The 17,398-nt window shown below is 40.5% G+C and overlaps 1 protein-coding gene across 10 annotated transcripts in view; it reads right to left on the reverse strand.

Annotated features, from left to right (window-relative positions):
* The window catches only part of LOC112152862 (thyrotropin-releasing hormone-degrading ectoenzyme), a 225,333-nt gene that overhangs the window by 168,871 nt on the left and 39,064 nt on the right, over positions 1-17,398 (reverse strand). The gene's annotated exons all lie outside the window — the stretch shown is intronic.

The following is a 17,398-nucleotide window of genomic DNA, read 5'->3' on the forward strand; positions in this document are numbered from 1 at the left end:
CTTAAACTCCTCCACCTTCTTTATCTCTTCTCCCTGTAACCTCACTCTTCCACTCTGGTTCCTCTCATTCACACACATGTACTCTGTCTTACTGCGGCTAACCTTCATTCCTCTCCTTTCCAGGGCAAACCTCCACCTCTCTAACTCCACCTCCACCTGTTCCCTGCTCTCACTACAAATCACAATATCATCTGCAAACATCATAGTCCATGGTGATTCCTGTCTAACCTCATCCGTCAGTCTGTCCATCACCATTGCAAACAGGAAGGGGCTCAGAGCTGATCCCTGATGTAATCCCACCTCCACCTTGAACTCCTCTGTCACCCCTACAGCACACCTCACCACTGTCTTACAGCCCTCATACATGTCCTGCACTGCTCGGACATACTTCTCTGTCACTCCAGACTTCCTCATACAATACCATAGTTCCTCTCTGGGCACTCTGTCATAAGCTTTCTCCAGATCTACAAAGACACAGTGGAGCTCTCTCTGACCTTCTCTGTACTTCTCTATCAACATCCTCAAAGCAAATGTTGCATCTGTAGTGCTCTTTCTTGGCATGAAACCATACTGTCAGACCAAAACCAAATGGGATGGAATTCATGAAAAACACAAATACTGTAGAAATAAGTCTCCGAGTTTGAGGTTAACTCAATCTGTGCATCAACAACATAGTTCCGTGGTCTCTTGCTATTATCACTGATCACTTTGTGATCTTGTACTTTTGCAGATTTTGTCTATCCGTTAACTGACTTCTACATCCTGACTGGCTGTAAATTATTGTCAATCTTCTCTGAGTCGTGCCTGCTGTACAGAAAGGGGTTCAGTTTGGTAAATCTACATAAATCTTCATCGAGATCAGATTTTTATTATGTAATGCTGGACGACTTTGAAGATTTTAAAGATCGAGGATTATTTTTGGATCGTAGCTTTCACAATCAACAAGCGACAACTGTTTTCATCATTTAGAAACCTTGAATTTGTTACAATTTCATATTAAAAATATATTTTTTTATGTTTACAGTATTGTCCATTTGCATATTGGACCTTGCAGTTATTTATGTTGATATTTTCTTGTTGTTATTTTCTTGTTTACATATGACAGAAGTAAGGAAACACAATTTTGATTCACTGTATGTCTGATACAAATGTCAAATTGATAATAAAGTTACTTTAACTTGAAAACTACTAGTTTTTGGATACTGACGAGTCAACATCTGTCCCTAAAAAAAATGTCTATTTTAGAACGTTTGAATAACAATTTTTACCAGAACTGGCTTCCTACCAAACAATTTGAAACAAAACAAACAAAAAAAAAATAGGTTCAGTATTAGTTAGCTAACAGTCATCTTTTACTTTTATAAAATTGTTTTTTTTTATAGTTTTACTTCAAACTAATAAAGCCACTATGTAAACTGCACCGTCTGAGTTTACGTGGTATTCTCGTTCCTCTCTGGAGTTTTTCTTCTACAGAATCGCTGAACAGGTCAGGACATGAAGCATAAGAAAAACTGCTTGATGATAAAAGTGCCGTTCTGGAGGCTCAGGCACTTCTCTGTGGTACAAAAAGAGTTCATGATAAACCATTTTTGTGACGATAACACTAAAGGACATTAAAGCACGGATCTCCAAACTCTGATTTAAGCGATGAGAGCCTCACAAAGAGCTGATAGGGCCTTTAATCATTTTAACATGCTGATCTGACCTGCAGGTTAGAGCCACCAAGCGTCATTAATGTGACCTTTATTATTATTACAGAATGTTAATTTGACATTTTGGGCCATTAAAGGGATTTGAGAAGAACCTCTTTAAATTCTATGTCTTTAAATACATTTTAAAGAGGTAAAACGTTATTTATAATGTGAAACATTTTTAATAGGGACTTGAAATGAGACCGTATTTTTATGAATTGAGTTTTTTTATTGCAATGCAGCAGACAGTGGAGAAGCTTCACAGCATTTCTGATCAAACTAAAGTTGATAAACGGGATCTTTAATCAACAGTTTTAGGATATTAACTCTTCCTTCACATTAAAAAAGTTCATGCTCTCTCCTGCTTTCTGAACATCTGTACTCGGTTTCTCTGCTCACCCTTGGTTTGTGTTCAAATTCATCAGCCAATAGGATGACAGACCTCGCTGACCAATCACAGCGTTGGTTTCTGTGTCTGAAATCCGTCTGTAATTTTTGGCTGGATTGGAGTTAGGCTAACATTTAAAAGCTCGCTATTGTGGCTAATAAGTCTTTTCTTTTTCTTTTTTTTGCTATTTTGGAGTCAAGCTAATATTTCAGCTACATACTATCTGTTTTGGCTAACTTAGGCTTTTTTAAAAGGTTTTTAGGAGATTTTGTAGTTTGGCTAATATTTACATGCTAGCTGTTTTGGCTAATTTGGACTTTTTTCAGTTTTTAGGCTATTTTGAAGTTTAGCTATTTTTTCAGCTACATACTAGCTGCTTCGGTTAATTTGGGCTTTTTTTGTTTTTTAGGCGATTCTGATTGGCCAGAGTGGTTGCCATAGAGAAGTTAACTCAGCAGACTGACCAATCACTGCCTACTCGTAACGTCTGGTTACAACATGGCATTAAAAATGGCGACTTAATTGACATAATTATATTGGACGTAGAAGGAAACTTTAATACCAACAGATCTTTTTTTTTATATGAAACTTTTTTTTTGTGGTGCCATAACAGATGAATTTGGGATATGAATAAAGTTCAATTCAATTCAATCTGGATGGAACTGCAACATTTGAATGCTCACACTAGAATATCTGTGGTGTGTGCTCTCACATTTTCTATCTAAGCCTTTGATTAGAAATATGGATCTCAGAGCTACAGTCTAGAACCTGGACCGCCTAACCTTTGTGACTGAGCAGAGTGTGAAGGAGTAGATAACTACAGCTTCATTGGGATTATTTGATCAGGAGATGCATTTTATGCAGATTCATAACAGTAGCTGAGCAGAAACATTCAATTTTTCACTTTGAATGTTCGAGACGCTGCAGCTGCATCTGAACAGAGCGTGAAGGTGTCAGCTGCAGCGCAGCAGGGCGTTCCTCCAACGTGAAAGCTGTTAGCTTAACTGCAGCAGGAAGGTAATGAATACTTCATCACTGCAGGTTTGTTTCATGTCACTTCTCAACAGTTGAGTTCAGCCGAAACGTTAAACTCAACATCATCCTCCATCAGGACTCACTTCCTCAGGATTCAGAAACTCTTCTTTATTGACTCTTGACTTCATTGCACATTTGAATGATGACTAGTGTGGAACTCCATCCATTTTTATCTGCTGCTAACCCTGGGTTGGGTCCAGAAAGGATCTGCCTCATCAGAGAACCCGGATCTCTCAACCCGTCTCCTCCAGAACTCCAACGTGAGATGAGGAGGCGCTCCGGGTCAGCCGGGGGAAAATCTGTCCGGTGTGTCCGGGCTCCTTTACAAAGACTCCTCTCATTCAAAGAGCTCTGGTGACCTCCCCATCAGGAGGTCAAAGCAGACGCTCAGAGTTTGGTTTGACTGAACTTTAGCGGATTTTTAATAAAATGTTTGGACACGTTTTATCCTTTTATTGATCCATTATTAAAGACAATGGTAGGTGTCTAAGAACTCTCCCTATTTATGCCTGTTCTCTTACATACATTTCATGTTTTACCTTCACCAAGAAGTATTAATAGACTAGAAGACAGCTTCTTCCCCAGAGTGGTCTCAGCCCTAAATTCAGGCAGAAATTAGCACTTTAATTTTTTTTTTTTGCATAACTTATTCTTACAGTAGTCAGGGGAGTTTCGCTGTACCTGTACAAAGACAATAAAGTTATTCTGGTTCTGATTCTACTGCAGTCCGGTGGTGGGAGCAGTAGTCCATCTCCGCCTTCCTATTGGTCAGAAGAACCATTCTTTCTCCAAAACCTGTTTTAACATTCAGCATTATGATAATCCTCATTTTTTCATGATATTTTTGCTGTAGGTCAAGTTGTCCAGTAGCACGTCTTCAAATGGTAGGAGTGTGGACTTCCAACAAGCTCACTTCTGATTGGCCAGAGTGGTTACCATAGAAACATTGACTCAGACCGGCTTGGACCAATCACAGCTAACTGATAACATCTGGCTCCAACATAGTGGCGTCTGTATCGTGTAAAGAAGCCAACTGAACTGACTGAAAGTAAACCATTTTCTTTGAATGACATCACACTCACTCACTCCAGTTGTCATGTACAGTTAATGCGCCAGCCGAGAGGCCGAGTTCCTGTAGTACATCCTGTCTTTTCTGACGCCTCATCCAGATGGATCTGCTGGGAATATCTGCCCAAGACTTCATCCAGTAGACATCAGAAAGAGATGATGAGCCACCTCTAATGGTTTCTCTAAGCGGAGGAACAGCAGGTTACCTCTAAGCTCCACCCACTTTCTCTAAATAAGCATCCAGCAACCTTTCAGGGGAAACTCTTTTCTACTGCTTGAATCCAGGATCTTCTCCTTTCAGTCATGACCCAAAGCTGCTGACAATCGGCGTGGGTAGGATACAGACATGGTCAGATCAGCCCCCACCCCACCCCCACCCCCACAGGAAAGGTTGTATTGCTCCACTTTGGGGTTTGGAATTGTTGCATCCTAACGTATCTAAAAATGAGCATTGGGACTTGTCAATAAATAAATAACCACAACATGGAATGCAGAAGAAGTAATGAAACTACTTCAGCATCAGCGAGGCAAGTGCACCCAAGAACTGCAACAACAGGCATATTAGCTCCGCCTTTTTTTTGGCTTTGATGTTTCTGAGTGTCAAAAACGAGCTTTCTCTGGAAAGTAACACAGTTTCTCAAGTTCATGGAGCCAAAACAGACCCTGGTGAGAATATTTAGTAGTGGTGCCACAAACGATCACTTTAATAGTCGACTAATCACCGATTATATTTTCTGATTAGTCAACAAATCGGGTCATGAACAAACTGGATGTAAAACGCACATCTTAACCATCATTAGCCAGTCATTTGCTAGTGTGAATGCTGTAAGCTGAATGTGGCGGCTGAAGGTGCTGAAAGTGATAGATGAAACCACTGAAGCTGATAGCTGAAAACACTGAAGCTGATAGCCAGATAAATTGTTAAATGCCAAATTAGCCAAAAAAACTGAAAAAAGCCTAAATTAGCCAAAATAGCTAGCATGTAGCTGAAATATTAGCTAAAAAAAGGCTAAAAAACATTAATAAATGCCAAAATAGTAAAAAAATCTAGCAGAATGTCATTATAACATTCAGCTTTACTACACTCTGACTCCATATAATATAAAGTAATGACTAATTGACAATTAAATTAGTCGTCGACTATCTTAATTGTTGATTAGTCGTCGATTCGTTGACTAATCGTGGCGGCTCTAATATTTAGTAAGATGTGATGCTGCTGAGCCTTCATGGTGAGCCGATCTCAGTGTTGTTTTGTTTTAATGTTTTTAACTACATTTAGAGTTTTCTATCATGAGAGTTTAAATATTTGTATTTGAAAATATGAAAAGAAAACACATGATAACAGCACCCCCCTCCCCCACCTCTGGTGTCAGATCTGGTAGGATCACAGATTGATCAGTAAATCCAGAGTTTTGCCGTGTTGCTCAGTTCCTTCCTCACTGTAACAGACTGAAACAGCGACTGCATTCCTGGTGAAAGAGTTTATTTTTGTCATATTTTAGCTTGTTGTCATTTTATTAAAGTGCTCAGTACTCTCTCCCTCTGCTCCAGTCGCTGCTGTGCTGCAGTAGCTACAGTTTACCAACAAAAAAACTTCCTGCATGAACAGGTTTGTCCTCCAGTAGTCCAAGTCTCAACACATCTGAATTTACATTTAATAAAAAAGAAAGATAGAAGTAAATGATTGGTTTGACAGTCTCTACCCAGACTGCAGCCCTCAACTCCTTGTGTTAGTTTGTTTTTGCTACAATATAGATTTTATTTTAAAGGTGTTGAAGGCCGTTGTTGTGTAACTACACTGGTTAAGGTAAAGTGAAGCGCCAGCAGTGTGCGGCTGGAAATGATTTCCCATTTGTTTGTGGAAGTTTGGATCTGTGGTTCAGCAGCGGCGGTTTGCATTCATTACAGAGATGGAAATCTGGGTCAGTTCTTGGATTGTTCTGTAGAACAATGCAGAGACGAGTCCAAGAAATGGAGAACAGTTTATTCAGTGTTTCTGCATTAAATGTTGTGTTTGCTTTGATTTATTCTCCCCACATTTGATACAAATCGCAAAATAAGGTGTTACGTAACAGGAGGTTATTCTAGAAACCGCCATTATTTAGAGAGCGGCTCCCATTCAGGCTGGGAAGGCGATTAGCTGGCAGATAAATACTAAGTCGTAGCTTTTTGACACTTGAAGACGGTGGAACGGCTAAACGGTTGAAATATGGGAGTTTTATTGGAGCCGGGCTGGCTCAGCGGGTCATCCCACACCGTTCTGTTTGGATTCTGTCACAGTTTAATCCTCCCTCAAGGAGAGGAGTCTCATTACGGGAATCGGGATCCTTACAGCGAGGCATTATGCTGACAATAACCAGAAAGACAAACAGCTGTTTGTGAGAGAGCACAACACAGAAAGGGAGATTCAGTCTGCCGACAATGAGAGCTGGAAATGTCCCAGACTCACTGCTGAGCTTGTTTGTTTGTGCTCCTCTGATCGTCTGCTAGATGGGAAATAATTCTGAGCTCTTCACGTTTACAGTGAACATAATCAGTTTTACGATTACGACGGCAGCTTTTAACGCCGCAGTAAATCCGCCGCGCGGCGTTTAGTCCTGGCATTCAGGTCGCTGCCTCTTATTCCTGTCAGGAACGGTGGTGAAGGACCCAAATGAAGGAGACAAGACTCGGTGGCAGAATTATTAATTATTTGCTAAATGACTTATTAGCCTGAACATAGTAGACTGACAGGGAAACTCAGAACATGAACAAAACAGAAACCAAACGAAGCCACAGAAACCCTACAGTACCCCTCCCCAAAAGGACAGATACCAGACGCCCAAAAACACCTGGGAGGAGGGGACATGCACCCAAAAAACACAAACCAAACCAAGCCACAGATCCCCTACAGTTCCAGAATAAACTGGTAGAAATGTTCGCCGTCGGTTTCTCCTCTGCTTGTGTGTGCATGCACCGATTCAATCATACATCACGTCTGCTGAAACACAAGGAATTTTGTTCTGTTCGCAGCCCTCCCTTAAAGGATACCTGCACCAGTAATTTGCTGAGGTTGCGTTTTGTTACCCCTCTGAGTCGGGAACCTGTCCAGAACCCGGGAGCTCTCCAGGAAACCCAAATCCATCTTTAGCTGTGCTGACACTGTGATTAATTGCAACTGCATTACAGTTAAGCCTTTAAGAGTCGGCGTGCAGAAGTGTGTTTATTCTTGTCCTGTGAAGATTCCTTTATTATTTCTCCGGTTTCTTTGCTGCCTTTGGACCAGCGTCTCTTTGAGAGAGAGGACATGATTGAGCCGACGCTCAGCCCCCTGACCTGCAGCTACAGTAGGGCAAAAAAGAATCGGTCAGTCATTGATTCTGTGAGCTGCCCCACTTAAAAAGACGACAGAGGTCTGTGATGTTCATCAGAGATACAGTTCCACTGTGAGAAGCAGAATGTAAAAAGAGAATCCAGGAAATCCAAGGAATTTATAAAAAACAGAGGAGATCGAAGGTTCCAGGTGATGACTCCCAAACTCTGGAATATTCTACATCAGTACTGATGCTCCATGAAAACAGCTGAGGCTTTAATACACACTTGAAGCAGATTTATCCTGTTTTGATCCGGTTTTGACCTGGAATGTCTGGCTCTTTTCTATAAAAAGTACATTTTACTTCCTTACTACTAGTAAAATGATGCAGAAAATAAGTATTTGGTCAAAAACAAAAGTCTGCCTCTTTAATACTTTGTAATGAAACTCTGGGTTCAATGACAGAGCTCAAAGGTTTCCTGCAGATCTTTACCAGATTTGAACACATAAGCTGCTATCATGGTCCATTCCTCCATGCAGATCTCCTCAAGAGCTGCGATGCTTTGGGCAGCAGCTGATTCACCACTGAACTGAGATACAGACTGGCTGGTAAACTCCAGCAAAAAGACATGGCTATGATAGTTTGGGATTTTCCAGACTGGAAAAGCTAAAATAAGTAATTCTCTTCCTTCCGAGGAGTTTCTACAGCAGTGAAGATATTAGCAAGATTTCTGAGGGTTTACTGAAGGGAAGCGTTTAAGGATGCGTATACCCAGAGTGCACCATGGCCAGAAGGCTTCACTCTTTGCAGCAGAGAAGAAATGACTCTATTAAGGAACCTCTCATCTATAAGAGAAAATTCAACCAAGAAGAGATACAAAACATAGATCTGGCTTTTAATGTAGGAGCCTTTCTTTAGGACTCAGATCTTTCAAGTATAACAGAACACTGCAGAGGAGGGCCAAAACTAAAATCTGATTGTTTCATACCAAATTTGATTTTCGATTTTAATAGATTTTTGTTCTTTAACTTTTAAAAATCACAAATGACAGATTAAAAAACAAAACTATTTTATCTTAACATCTCCTTTACAAATCGTCTCAAAGAACGATGATACTATGCTAATAGCAATAATAGTAGATGCTAATTTTGAGATAAGCTAGTATTTGAGCAACATGCTAGCTTTTTTGGCTAATTTGGCATTTACTGAGGTTTTGGGGTAATTCTGAGTTCATCTCTTTACGCATTATTAGACATTTTTGCCTTTTTTTTTAATTTTTCAAGAATTTCTTTAATTTCTTTGTGTACTTTCCACTATTTATGCAACTTTAAGTCCTTTAGCAACTTTAGCATCATGCAAATAGCTTTAGTATTTTCAGCAAATCCCAGCAACATCTTCAACATCTTCAGCAACAACATTTAGCAAAAAGCATTCACACTAGTTTTCTAGTTTTAATCGATTCTTTTCTCCCTTCTTTTACTTTCTTTAACTTTTAAAAATCAAAAATGACAGAATGTTTTTAACAAAAACTATTTTATCTTAACATTTCCTTTGGAAATCAGCTCAAAAACAAAGTGTGACCAAATACAAGCTGTAAAAACGTTCGTAGAACAACACAGCTGCTTTGAGTCATTATGTCTTCATTGCCGTTATGTCACTGACAGTAAACATGCAGAGCTTACACAATGGGGATTCTTTCAGACCAACACTGGCTCTGTAATGTTACAAAGAGACAACTAATAAAGCTTCATATAAAGTGGATTCATGCCCGTTATTATATTTATAAAATACAGTTTTTAAAATGTTCTATGAATTCATTTTCTTGTATTTATCTTGTATTTGTCTTTAATTCTGGTCCATGAAAACATAAAGGTGTCACATGGAACACTTCGTTAGCAAAGCATCATAATAGCAAATCATCACAGCATCAGCGTGTAACAACACAGTGGCTTTATCTGAATTACCACCATAATCCGGGCTGCACAGTGGCGCAGTGGTTAGCGCTCTTGCCTCACAGCGAGAAGGCCCCGGTTCGACTCCCGGCTGGGACCTTTCTGTGTGGAGTTTGCATGTTCTCCCCGTGCATGCGTGGGTTTTCACCGGGGACTCCGGCTTCCTCCCACCGTCCAAAAACATGCTTCATAGGTTCATTGGTGACTCTAAATTGCCCCTAGGTGTGAATGTGAGAGTGAATGGGTGTGTGATTGAGGCCCTGCGACAGACTGGCGACCTGTCCAGGGTGTACCCCGCCTTCGCCCATCAGTAGCCGGGATAGGCTCCAGCACCCCGCGACCCCAAAGGGGCAGAAGCGGTCTGGAAGATGAATGAATGAATGACCACCATAATCCGTGACTACTAAAAAAACTTTAGAGTCCCTGGATTTAGAGTTTAGCTCTCTTGTTCGGCTGTTAGTTTGGTAAACCGAGTTAACCTGAAGCTTCGTGGGAGCAGCTCAGCTCAAACTAGAGGTGGACAAATCCAGGCCTCAGAGGCCTCAGAGACCTGTGAGTCTGCATGATGTCTAGATATATCTAGATATTCATACCCTACTCGTGGCTGGTTACCTGGATCAGGTGTGTCCAGCCAATGAAGACACAGCAGAGCACGGTATGTTGGAAAACTATGTAGGGAAAACAAACTGAACCCGATTTGTGCATGTGTAATGTTCGAATTGTGTGTAACTTAGAATTTTTGTGTGCATATTTCTTGATTTGTGTGTAACTTTGGATTTTTGCATCCATAATTCTTGATTTTTGCATAACTTGGGATTTGTGTGCACGTATTCCTGAGTAGTGTGTGGGTAACCATTGATTTGTATGAGAATACTCACGCACCAATCGGGTGAGTGTATTTTCTCTCCATAGTAATCAAGCAGGAATACAGACCTCGATGCCCATCCCCGTTAAACTCACCACCAGTCCTCATTCTAGATGGCTCCAGCCTCTTATTAGAGGCCAAACCAACAGGAAAAGTCATCTACAGAGATTAGAGATGAGGTTATAAACTGACCAAACATGACCCCCACCCACCCCTCGACTCAACCTATGAAAAACGTCTACAGGAACAAACACCGACTAATCAGGAGCTAAAAAAAGCCAGGCGACCGGCCAATTAATTACACTAAAAGAGCCTCTTAACCTCTGAGCAACCGCCAGCACATCATTAGCGACCGAGCAACCGCCACCGAGGTGCTAGGAGACGCAGAGGTACCTGATAACATCCAGTGTTTGTCAAAGCCTTAAAACACGCTGTGAGACGTGGTTAGGACCTCATAGCAACGGCTCCTCTGGAAGTGATTGAACCTTTCTCCTCAGAGACAGGACTGCGGTTTGATCATCCTGAACAGACAAATTCATGGTGGATTACAGTGAGCTGAGGCCGGTTTAGTGTCTTTAAAGCAGACTAGAAACCGTCGTCCTAACCTCCTGTCTTTCATCTATTATTTAAACGTCCAAGTCTTGTTCTTACTTCGAGTCTTTGTTGGAGTAGCAGTTGCAGGGTAAAAATCTTGACATTCTGACTAATTTGCATCAGTTACAGACTAGGTTTTGCTCAGAGTCCGCCATGTCGACTTTGCTTTTCTCTGGGCGGTAAAGATGAATGTTTGTGTCACATGGAGCCGTTTCATCGGTTATGAGCAGCGTGGAGGAATGTTTTAGTCATTCTTCGTCATATAAAGCTCCTCTTTTCAGAGGTTTGGAGGAGGAGGAGGATGGAGGGATGGGAGGATTAATGTTTCTGTCAGAGGAAGCTGCTCCGCAAACAGACAGCAGCGTCTTTGTTGCCTTCAGGCGCAAAACAAGGATTTGAATGTGAGAAGAGACTGTAACAGAGGCGCGGAGAGCGCATCCAGCAACTGTTTGTAAAAATAAAAACGTTCAGATGCTGTTTCGCGGTTCCTTTTCACGTCCTGCACACTCGTCTGTAAATAGAATCTTACAGAAATGGAACTCGAGGAGAACAACTTCAACCTCTGTCCTTCTGCGGCGTTCTGGATGTGACCACATGTTTACAAATGATCATGGAGCAGCAGCATGAAGAGCGCAGGCCTTGGAAAACTCAAGGCTCCTCAGCACATCCACCACTCTACATGTTAAGAGGAGCCAAATAAATTCTCCTTGTTGCCGGCCTCCGTCTTTCTTGTTATTCCCATGGCAGCAGCAGTGTTCAGAAGAAGGTTTTCAGGATTTGTTTTTCGGTTTTCACTTCATGCAGACTTTAATTTAATTTCCCTCAAACTGCAGAGGAAACGGAACGCTCCAACATTCAACTGACCTCTCCACAAATCAATACCAGCAGCATTTGCATTCGAGTTGAACATCGTTCCTGGGTGTTTGCAAGTTTCTCAGACTAATTCCCCAATTTTTCTGAAGGATCCTCCAGCTGCTGGAAGAACATCCAAATCCACTTCTTTGGAGTTCAAATATCTGCTGTGTGAAGACAGTCTGATTTGTTGGACCTACTGAAACTGATAAACAAGTCGGAAGCTTAGATCTTCTGAAGATCTGCTCACGGTTCAAAGCACTGAGTCATATCTATGCTAGCTTGCTGCGTACGCAGAGTTGGACGCCATGCTGAAATGGTACAGATGTTTACTGCTGAGCTACGATGGCACAAACAGAGTAAATTATTGCTGTCACCTGATAAAGGACAACTTCTAAAAACCATTTGAACAAGATCTGAGGGAGTTTACTCTCAGTAATGAACGTTTAGGCTGATCTTGTTGCCTATTCAAAGTCAATGGCAGCTTTAAACTTTGCACTGTTTTCATATTTTCTGGCAGGACCACCGATCTTTTTTTGTTTTCTGAAGAAGGACCGTGGTCTTGTATGTGTGTTAGACCTCAGATCAGACCAGATGACCTGCTGGTAATCAGATTACTAAGTGGAGGAGAAGAAACTAACCAGGATTCCTCGGTAGTGACGAGCAAAGAGGGAAGAGCTCAGCACCGAATCCCCGTCGGGTGGGCGGACAGGGACATGTGGCGTACAGAAAACCATCTGTCCGGAGTCGTGCAGGTGTCTGAGTCCTGACTGAATTCTGTCCGCTTGTTGATTTGCCCCATGATTGTGTGTTGCAGTCGGCTCCAGCTCCATAAGCCCCGGCCCCCCCGAGTGCTTTAAGGAAAACCCCCCCCTCCGAACCTGATCGCACCGGGGCCATGGACTGAAGTGCTCACTGGTGCTTCTCTCCCGTCCACGGGACCCCCCCGAGCAGCACAACTTTCAACGAGGGTGAACAGCTCCCGGTCCAGTCCGACCGCATTGCACCGACCCATAAACAACAGGAACAAGAGGTTTGCAGCGCCGTCTGCCACCCACTAACCCGTTCATAAACACGAGTCCAACAGTTTTGTGTAAATATGGATTTAAATAAAATCACAACCATGCATCACATATACATTGTGTTTTCTATATAACTTTGTATTTATTTATAAAAAAAGTTTGAAATGTCTTTCATTTGTTGCACTTTGTAAAAAAACATTAATAGCAAAACCAGGGTCTGATTTTTGTTAAAAAAAAATATTTTTAAAATCGGCCAAAATTGATCATTTTATGGTCATTTTACTGTATCTGCTCGGTTTTATTTTACTGTTTACTGACCTTTAGGGCTGCCACGATTAGTCAACTAATCGACTATTAAAATAGTCGACGACTAATTTAATAGTTGATTATTCGTTACTTTATATTAAATGGAGTCAGAGTTTAGTAAAGTTGAATAAAATTGTGAGGTTCAGCACCAAAATATGTCCTTTTTTTATATTTGAGTCAATGAGAACAAAACTTTATCTTTTGTGAAAAATAGCTCCTTAGTTTTAGGTGCCGACCTCCTTAGATTTAATCTTGTTTTAATACCCAAAACTAATGAGAGACAGAGGCTCCACGATTCATTAAAGGTTTAATAAACTATCATCTTAATCGTCTTTATTTGTAGTCTGTTTAAAGCTAATGATGGTTAAGATCTGAGCTTTACATCCACTTTGAGAATGACCACATTAGCCGACTAATCAGAAAAATAATCAGTGATTAGTCGACTGTTAAAATAATCGTTTGTGGCAGCACTAGTGACCTTTTTAATATGGCGTTGTTCTTTACATATCTTGGACAATAGTAACAGGCTAGCGTAGCATCTCTAGCAATATATCTTATTGGTTCCAAGAGTCAGAACCAAAACCGTCAGGTCCGGTTTCAAGTGTCTACTGGAACTATTCGCCTCTACTTACTTTCAGTGCCTCCTCAGAGTTATATCATCCATTTCAGGCAGCGATCCGTTGTCTATCGCCACCCCCTCACCAGAGGGAGCTCACATGCCACATTTCACCATAAAATACCAGTAAACATACAAAGTGACGTATGAGAGAGACGCTGATTAAACCAACACAAGACGGTAAGCCTTTAATAAACGTAAAACTTGATTAAACCGGAGTTTAAATGAGATCAACGTATAATCATGAAGATCACTGCTGGGTTTGATTCCCATACGGAGGTTACAAGCTGTCTCCGGCCCACATCATCAGCCTTCCACCACCATGCTACAGCTGTTTCCACAGCAACAGTCCAGGTTCAGTTCTGTACACTCAACTGTAGAAATGTTAAGAACATGTTTCCTCTGGAACTAAAAGGCAGAGTTTGCTTTAACTAATTTAAACATTTACTTTCAGTAACTTTATTCTGCTCAGACTTTTTGTGTTTGACTTCCTCTTCTTAGTTGGGCAAACAAGGTGAGTAAAGGTGAGGAACCCTGGAGGTAGAGGGCGGGAAACTGGGATCTTTAGTTTCCAGACTGTAGCATCACTTTTCCTTTTTTCTTTTCATTATTTTAAGTAAACATGACCTCTAAAGCAGAGACTCTGCCTTCTTCAGTGGTGTGATCAGTCAGCAGAACGCCTCCCATTGAGTCATTTCTGTAGGTCAGTTTGGTTTTTTGTGCTGAAGAGCTTTAAAACCACAAGCTTGAAAACAATAGATTGGTTGAATCATACGGAGCCAAGAATCGGCGTGAAGAACAAAGGCCAACAAACTCCTCAGAGACGGAGTCCAACATGCAGATTCCAGCCAAGAAATACCTGAAAACTCAGCAGTCACACTTGTGGAGTCAGAAACACTCATCTCCTTATGTTTCCCGCTGAAGTAGGTTTCTGCTGCAGGCTGGAGCAGATCTGAGCCAATCTGTCGACAGTCAGTCCAAACCCCCCAGGACGCCCAAGTGGTCAGTGGGAAGATAAAGCCTCCTCTGCACAGCTGGCCAGCGTCCCAGCCCCTTCAGGTATTTAACCAAAGCCACATCATTTCCTTTGTTTTCTTCAACTGTTCAGCCGAGAGCAGAACGAGACTTTCTGTTTTTGGTGAGCAAAGCAATGAAAAGGATGAAAATAAAGATGAATCGTTTCATTACCAACTCCAAGAATCGCAAGCCTGACTAATTTCATGGCAGTGCCCCTGCAGACACACACAGACACACTCACACAGTGTTGGAAGGTGGTGATGGTTATAAATGACTCGAGATGGGACTGGTCATTAAAACAGCATTTCACCCAAATTATCATTCAGAAACAAGAATGCCGAGGCAGAGTTTGTGTTGGGCTGTCTGTGTGAGCTGCAGAGCTGTCCTTGAGTTTCTGGCAGACGAGATGGATGAGCCATAATTACAATGATAGAGAGATGATCGGAGGAGTGGAGGGAGAGGTAGAGGAGGAGAAACAAGGTTGCGTGTGCATGTGTCCTTGTGTAAGTTACTTAAGAGCACATATTCCTGCTCTATGAGTCTGTAACGGCTGAAAACAAGTTTCACTTTCAAACCAGACAGAACCGCGCCTGAGAGAAAAAAAACACAAGTGTTCATGATTGTTGTCGAATATAGCAGTAAACTCAACATTCACACAACACACACGTTTATACATGTTTTATTAAATATATGTCTTGAAACTTTTAAAAAATAAACTGTAGGCTTTTATTTATATTTTTCCGGTTGATTCAGATTGTTGTCAAATATAGCCAGTAATCAATTGAATGTAATGGTTGGGGGTATTACTACAGAGAGTGTTTGTGAAATTGAATTTCTTGGTGTTTAAGTCGATGACAAGATTTGCTGAAAGCCTCACATTTACCAGAGCTTTAGCTCCAGTGTTATTTGAATGACCGAAACTCTTTGACCGTAAACACAATTAATGCAATTCTAACGGATTCTGAAGCAGAGAAAAGCAGCTCTGTGTCGATATGAAACACTTTACGGAAACATAATTAATCCAATCCAACTGAGTCTGATGCTAAAAAGTGTTGCATCAGAATCCTTTAGAATAACATTAATTGTGTAAATGTTTCCAGAGTTACAGTATTTGCGGTACTTCCTGTCATCTGGGACAGCTCTAGTGTTTCAGAGTTATTAACATTTGTTTAATGCATGTATTCATTTGTTTATACCTCCACACAAGAGCGTGTGTTAATCTGCCGTTTCTGTCGACAGCTCGGTTTACGGGTTAAATATATACAGAATGAAACGGCAGATCTGTAATTATTTAAATAGTTTGGACCAGAAATCACTTCATATACTGTACTGCTCAATGATTTTGTCTTAGCTGGATTATTGTCTTAGAGTTGGGGAAATACTTAAATAGCTACCAGTACACAGTGACCCATATTAGTACTGGCCATAAGAACCATTCATAAACTTGGATACAGAGATCACATCATTCATTCACTTTAATATGTTGTAATTATTTGGTTTAGTGGATTATAAAACATTCGTGTTTATGTATAAAGCTAAAATAAAAGTTGTGACCGTATGGAATTCAAGCACTGTTTAATGAGAGAAGGTTCAGACAACTTAGGGGTCATTTAAAAATAAAAGCCAATAGTAATGTAAGATTTTAAATTATGGCACGAATTAGAGAGGAACAAAAAAATAAACTAGCATAAAACAACTTAAACATAAATAAAAAGAAGTCCTTCTTTTGCATGATAAAAACGGACAGGCATATTTTTCATTTATTTGTCATTTCGGGAGGGTGAATTTCAAAAATAAAATAAAAACTAAAAGTTAATTGAAATACCAAAGGGCGTGTTATGTTTATTCTGACTGTGAGCCAAGTGAACCCAGTCTAAAAAAAATAAAATAAAATAAAAAGAGCTATGGGGGGGCAGCACTAGATAAGTGTAAACGCCGTTCTGGTCCCTTCAGGCATGTTAGGAGTTATAGTATTTATGAAGTTGTTTCATGAATAGTTATAGGATTTGAGCTGAAACTTATTTATGAATGTCTTTCTTATTCTGTCGTTGGTTTTCTAAGACGTCGTTTAGTCATATTTACAGATTCTTTTTCTATTGTTGTCATTTTTACAACTGACTTGGAAAATGTAATTACATTTTTTTAAATGTTGACAACTTCAAAAACAACAATCAACTCCAGATTTCCTTGTTATCAACTCCCATCCTGGAGGGGGCGCAACATGTTTGTTGGTTTTTTCAACTGATCATTGGCCGAGTGTTTCTGGGTAGACCTGAACAAAAGTGCTGGTTTTCCCCGCAGGGACACTTCGGAAACGCAGATCAAACCAGTTAAATGAAACGTCATTCAAAACACATATCTTTTGGGGGGGGGGGCAGATCATCTACCTAATATAAATGATATGCATGGGAAAAGGGAACAAAGGTGATTCATACACAGCACAATGAAAGTGTAGTGAATGCTCACTTTACTATGTTATTAGATGTGATGACAAACTTTGCAAACAAAAGAGGAACTAAGACGACAGTATAGTTATTAGGATAAATATAAATATTTCTGCATTTCTATATTTTATGGGCCCTTTAGGAAGTTTGCATTCTAGCTTTTAGTTTGTTTACTTTTTTACTTTTTTACTTTTTAGGTTTAACAAACATACTTTTCAACAGATGAAATATCTTGTCATCTGTTGGAAGTATCTT

This window comes from Oryzias melastigma, linkage group LG23 (genome assembly GCF_002922805.2).
Source record: "Oryzias melastigma strain HK-1 linkage group LG23, ASM292280v2, whole genome shotgun sequence".
Lineage (NCBI taxonomy): Eukaryota > Metazoa > Chordata > Actinopteri > Beloniformes > Adrianichthyidae > Oryzias > Oryzias melastigma.